The 6,592-nt window shown below is 47.6% G+C and overlaps 1 protein-coding gene across 10 annotated transcripts in view; it reads left to right on the top strand.

The window, feature by feature from the left end:
• Positions 1-1,977: 1,977 nt before the first annotated feature.
• The window catches only part of STAU1 (staufen double-stranded RNA binding protein 1), a 73,264-nt gene continuing 68,649 nt past the window's right edge, over positions 1,978-6,592 (top strand). For 2 of the 10 annotated variants that reach the window (XM_053246483.1, XM_053246484.1), the window contains exon 1: positions 1,981-2,244. The gene's annotated coding sequence lies outside the window, so the exon portion shown is untranslated. Of the gene's footprint in view, positions 2,245-6,592 lie in introns of all 10 variants that reach the window. The other 8 variants (XM_053246478.1, XM_053246479.1, XM_053246490.1 and 5 more) reach the window with 6 other exon arrangements.

Below are 6,592 nucleotides of genomic sequence, written 5' to 3'. Positions count from 1 at the left end.
ACAGTGGTATTGGCCAGTTTTAAAGTGTTGTAACTGAGTACATGAGTACATCTAACTGTAGATTTGTCTTTGTATATTCAGGTTATTCCAGTGCAGTAGGCAACTGGTTGCCCGCACACACTCCTGAGCCACTAGTTTGCATTTATTTACACACACAAAGCCACAGGGGCGTAAGGAGGCTGGAGTGGGCCCAGAGACAAAATTTTAAAATGGGCCCCTCGCTGATACACACACACACACACACACACACTCCACGTGTGACTTGCCTCTGGGGGGCCCCTCGAGGCGTGGGGGCCCCCAGGCAGCTGCCTCCCCTTGCCTAATGGTAGTTACGCCCCTGCAAAGCCACTATTTTCATTAGACTCTGACTGATAGACCTTAGGGTTCTAATCTTTTCTTGAAAAGAAAAAAATTGCAAGCCTTAAGTGTACTGATGGGAAGTCAGTGAATGCATAAACAAAGTTACATTCTCTTAGTTTCTTTAAAAAAAAAAAAATCCTGTGGGCTGCTGTGCTAGATAAAGTACTTTGAACATTGATAGTTATATTACTAATGCATGATTTCCCAGGAAGGAAAAGCTAGTGTGTTGGATGCAAAGTAGCAGTACCATTCTATTGCACGTGTACTCTGAAATAAGTTCCATTGTATTCAGTGGGGGTTTACTAAAGGTAAAAGTAAAGTTGTGCTGTCGAGTCGTTGTCGACTTACGGCGACCACAGAGCCCTGTGGTTTTCTTTGGTAGAATACAGGAGGGGTTTACCATTGCCATCTCCCGCGCAGTCTGCGATTATGCCTTTCAGCACTTAGGATTGCATAGAGCAGCATCTCAAAACCAGAAGGAAGCTAGTTCTTTAATAAAGCTGTTTATTTCGAATCTGAAACCTCATTTGCCTTTAGTTACGCAGCTCGCGTCTGTGGTGTTAAATATCTGATCAAAACAAAGACTTAAACGTCTGTCCCGATGTTCAGTGGGGAAGCCTTGCTCTCAACTGAGTAATCTCATTCGAGAGCAAGTTGTTTTGAATTTAGCGGGGATTACTTTTGAGCAAGCATGGTTAGGATCGCCTACGATCCTAACATGCACTAAGTAGAGTGTCAAAGCTGCATCGTTCTCATGCGGGTTTGGTTTCCGTAAAATCCGAAATACACAAGTCGCAGCTTGAGGACAGATTATGCTGCAGTAGAATCTTCCTCCTAGCGCTATTAGGACATGCGGCAGCAGACAGCCTGTAAGCGTGTCGCCCACTTGCCACATAAGCACTTTTCCAGAGCCCCCTGGGGGCCTGCAACTGACTTGCTTTAAATAGAGCAGCATGCTTGGATCAGCGGCTTTCGATGATTGCCTGGTGAAGACTACAAGACCCAGCAGCCCCAACTCGTCTCGTCTCCTTAAAGCAGGAGAAGTTTCTCGTTCCCAATGGGCAGAAAATACACCGCGAACACTATGAAACCTCAATCCGACTCATTGACAAAGCCACAAACTCTACAGCACAGAAGGCGTGGCCGTTGCTCTACCATTTGGTGCACACACACACACACTGCTTGCTGCTGCTTGCCATGGGACCGGCCGCCTCCTTTCCTGTCCCACCAACAAGTGCAACAACATTCCACAGGGCAGCCCGAGTTTAGGAGTCCTTCCCCCCCCCCACTTCTGCAGGTAGCGAAGCAAACGCACGCTTGGAGTGATGGGAGGATTCTGGAAGCCGCTGTCAAAAGACGCGGGGGATGGAAGAAGCCTGAGAGAGAGCGTGGAATAGACAGGCGAGAAAGAGAGAGCGCAAGCCTGAGGCGCACGACCGAGAAAAGCCGTCACTTCCTCCGGAGGACAATGGCCTGCTGGGAAATGTAGTGTTTGCCGCTGGGGAAAGAGGGGCTTCTGGCTTAGCTGGCAGGGAGCATGCCGGGAGCAGTAGTTCTCCGGGGAGCGATGTGCTAGGCTCAGGGAAGCCGGCGGTCCCGGGCGGGATTGGCGGCGCGTGTTGTGCGGGGCGGGGCCTGAAATAGCTGCAAAGGGCCTGGATGGCTCCTCCCTGCTCGCGCGGTGCCGTCACTTCCTTCCCGGCCGGAGCTGGCCCCGCTTATTCTCTTTAGTGTTTGCCCTGTGTCTGCCGCCGCCGCGACTCGCTCGCCTCCCCCCCTCCCCCGGACCCCCCCTCTCCTGGGAGCTGCCCATGGACTGAGCCGCCCGACAGCCCGCCCGCCCACACGAGCCGGCCCGGGAGCCGCAGCCCAGACAGCCGCCAGGTAAGAGAGGGGGAGCCGCCGCTACCGCGGCCCCCTAGGCGCGCGGGCTCCGCGGCGGGGCTGGGCTGGGGGAGGCCTCGGCCGAGCCTGCGCTCGGGCTGGGGCCTGCTGTTGGGGCTAGCCAGCCTCAGGCTGCGAGGGGCGGCTGCAGCTGCAGCTCCCGCGGAGACCCTGATTGGCCGCTGGCAGGTGAGGCGCGGGGCTGACAGGCGCTCTCGGCGCTCGGCTTTCCGGGGAAGGGTTAATCGGGACTCTGCCCGCCCCACCTAGCTCAGCTCCTCCGCCCTCCCAGCTGCTTGCGGTGCGGGGGGTTCTCAGCTCAGACCCCTTTCACTTGGCAGTAGACCGCCACCGCTTAGCTCTTGCCTTTCTCTTCTCTTTCTTCCCCCACAGGGGTTCAGGAAGGGGTCTCCACCGCAGCACACAAAAATGGGCTTGTCCTTGTTTCAGAAGTAGGAAAAATTCTCCTTTTTCACGCCCGGTCTGCATTACCTGGGCGGAATCATGTTTAAAAGGACGCATAAGGGGTCATACATGTCTGGGTATTGGGCTGTAGAGCTCGTTGGTGTCCCCCGTCCCAACCTGTCTCTCCTGATCGGTGGATCATGTGTAAACTGTTTGTGCTTATCATTATTACTACGTTTATATCCTGCTCTTCCCCCAAGGAGCCCAGAGCTGTGTACTGCATACTTGAGTTTCTCTTTCACAACAACCCTGTGAAGTAGGTTAGGCTGAGAGAGAAGTGACTGGCCCAGAGTCGCCCAGCTAGTTTCATGGCTGAATGGGGATTTGAACGCTGGTCTTGTGGGTCCTAGTCCAGCACTCTAACCACTACACCACGCTGGCTCTCATTAGTAAGGCACATTATGTTCTTTGTGTGTGTGCAGGTGTTTGCCACCTTCGCTTAAGTTCTCAAAATACTTATGCCAGACAGATGCTAATATTCCCCTTGGTTAATGTGGCAGTTTAGCTATTACAGGTTATGGTTATGGTTTTTCTCATCTTACTGATAAGGAAAGTGAGGATATGTTTGAGTTGAGCTTGGGACCCTGATTCCATGCTTTTTATTGAATCACACTTGTCTTCTTTTAGGCTTCTACCCATGAACTGATTTTTCCAGGATAGCCTTGGAATAATGTTTTTGAGTTTTATTTTAGCTGGGAAAAGGTCTTTTGTGATTCATTTATGAATACAATGCTTTCAGCTCCTAATGGAGGTAATGAATGGCTTAATGGCTCTTCTCCCCCCCCCAACCTAATTGGTTTCATGCCATTTAACTTTAGCAGTATAAGTAAGCCTTTGATGTGTTAAACCTCTTCCATTTCAAGCCAGAACTACTCCTGTATATGCATATCTTGCTTCAGTTCTAGCAGTGTGGAGGAGTATAGAGAAGAATGCTTTGCCACAGTCTCATAGTAGCAAGCTATCCTATTGCAATTAACATGAGAACCTGAAAATGTTTTAATATCTCAGGTTGCATGGAATAATAAAGCTACGCCACAAATATCTTGATACTTGAAACTTTGTTTGATACTATTTTTGAGCACACTTGGTCTCTGTGAAAGTGATGACACAACTTCTTCCAAAGTGTTCCACAACGAAGAAGCTTTATACATGTTGGTGTTTACATGATGTGGATGCAACCAGACCTTGTGTTGGAATTACTGTTAGTGAAGAGACCAACACATGGTGGCAATTATATAATACTATTGGCTTGGCAGTCTTAAATTGTGTGGCATTTTTAACAAAAGCCATGTATGATGATGCGAAGTAATGTAAAATTAGCCTTTGGACATCAGTAATTGTATCCTAGTTATTTGCCTGACTGTTGCTAATGTTTGAGTTTTACTTGGTAATTTTTGGTTGCTCTCCATTCAAACCTCACAATGCCTGTCAGCACTCACTCCAGTGCACCTACTTTTCTAAAGACACACACGTGCCTTTAGTAGCAGGCGTTTAAGCTTTGCCATAGCAGGTTTTAACCTTATTTGATATGTGAAATTAGACTTCACATGTATCAAGCTTCACTCAAATGTATCCATTATCAAACAAATCTAAGTGCTAAAGCATATCTTTGTCAGATGAAGGCTGTAGTCATAAGCACACTTCCCAGAGAAAGTAAGTTTTGTTGACCTTAGTCAGGATTTCTTCAGAGTTAGTGCTACACAAGATGATCACTTCTTTTCATAAGAATGAGCAAAGGGAACATGAGTAACTTGATTGCACAATACCTGATAAATTGCTTTTGTGTGTGTGAGAATCAACACTCTAAAAAAAAACATGATAAAGTTCTGTCTGTGATTGTCATTCATTCACGCATTCAAGTCATCACTTGGAGCTGCTTTCATCATGTGATGAACATGACTGTGAACTTGTCTGAACACTGGCAACATCATGATAGTTTTCAGGTATATGCAAAAGATTGAATGACAGTGAATAGGTGAATAATTTTTCCAGAGCCATGGGAGGAACTAAAACTGCAGTGTATCTGTAGGATACTCTTACATCCACTAAAAACTGAGACAGCAATCATGAAATATTTCTGTTGCACAAATAGAATGACATGAGATGATCCCACAACACCAAACCTTTGACTATACATACATGGTCTCCTGTATGATCACTGTTAATGTCATATGAGTTGTGTATCTGACCATTTGTTGTGTATTTGAGCAGTATCTGTTGTGTATATATATTGTAGACTTGTGCCCGAAACGTTTCGGAGGCCATTGTAAAGGCCTCCGAAACGTTTCGGCGCTGGGGCGAGATTCAGTGCTTTGGCACTGGCGGGGATAGTACTTTAAGGATGAGGGCGGGTGTACTCACACACCCCCGCCGCGTTTCCCCCGCCGGCGCTCTGCAGATTTCAAGCCCCTCGGGGCGCCAGCGTTCCTCCCTGCCGCCCCGTTCCCCCCGTCGGCCGGAAGTTGCGACGACGGGCGCACGCGCACTCGCAACTTCCAGCCGACGGGGGGAAAGGGGCGGCAGGGAGGAACGCTGGCGCCCCGAGGGGCTTGAAATTTGCAGAGCGCCGGCAGGGGAAATGCGGCGGGGTGTGAGTACACCCTCCCCCGCCCTTAAAGTACTACCCCCGCCGGTGCTGAAGACTATTCGGGCACATCCCTAATATATTGTGTATCTGATCAGTAGTCCTTCAGATTTATCAAACCCTTTAACACCAGCCTGCAACATGGGACCAGTGTTTGCTCTGAGGAGTGTCCATGTCTGTGCTCACACAAGATTTTTGATGTCCATTCAGTTAATTTTAGGTTGAATTCAACCACTCTGAATGCATGTGCACACACATTGTCTTGATACTGCTACCCAGAACAAACTCATTCCACACACACATGAAAAAAGTTCTTATTTTGTACTGTAAACAATCAAATATCACTGCAAGCCATGGCTTTTTGTCAAGAGTGTGCTGTGGCAAGCTTTGGACTCATGCACTCCTCCTCCTCCTCTTCATGCTAGCTGGGAAGCAGTTGGAAACTTCCATTTGTACAAACCACAGTTTCTCATTGCATTCAAATATCGAGGAAAACTGTGGTTGTAGAAACCAAAGTTCTTCATATTGGCATGATGGGAAATGGGAGTTTGTTTCAAGCAGCAAATAAAAACTTTAATTTTTCTCCCATTCTCTGTAGAGAAGGAGGAGAGTAGAGCAGGAAGTGTGCAAGCCCAGAGTTCAACTGCTCATGTGTTTGACATGATTTCTGAATTGGGCCTTTCCCTGCCCCCTCCCCCTTGTTGATTTATTCTCTTTAAAAAACTTGGTGGTGATGCTGCTGATGTGACCCAGGAGTTGCAACCCATAAGTTAACTCATGCAGGGCAAATGCGTATTAGATATGCTTGCAATTTGTGTTATTGCAGACCTAGCCTGAGTTGAGTTAGAGAACAATTCACCTGATTGTGGAAGCATTACAGCATAGTGAGCTGTTACAGGCCTTAAAGTAATAGAAGGTATTTCCGCGTGTACAAAACTAGACCATATTTGCCATAAGACAACAAAAGTATTGCAGAAGGTACCATTACTACTGGCCATCAATGTAAAATTGGCAGTCTCTCTCCAGATATACTTACCCTGTTATCTTAGTGTTTGGCAGTCTACATTCTTTTCATTTCAGAAGTGTGTGTGTGTGTGTGTGTACGTACGTACGTACTTCGATTAGATTTGGAGGCTGGAGGGACTAGGGTTGCATATCATATGGATTTTGTCTTTCCCTTCCTTACAACTACAGAATGAAATTCATTGAGATATTCTTGGGTATAAGTCCTGTTGAAATGAATGGGAGTTGAACAAGAGCACTTATGTACTCCATTCATTTCACTTCCCAGAGGGCAGC

The sequence above is a fragment of the Hemicordylus capensis genome, chromosome 4 (assembly GCF_027244095.1).
Source record: "Hemicordylus capensis ecotype Gifberg chromosome 4, rHemCap1.1.pri, whole genome shotgun sequence".
Classification (NCBI taxonomy): domain Eukaryota; kingdom Metazoa; phylum Chordata; class Lepidosauria; order Squamata; family Cordylidae; genus Hemicordylus; species Hemicordylus capensis.
This window is presented reverse-complemented; position numbering and strand designations above follow the sequence as displayed.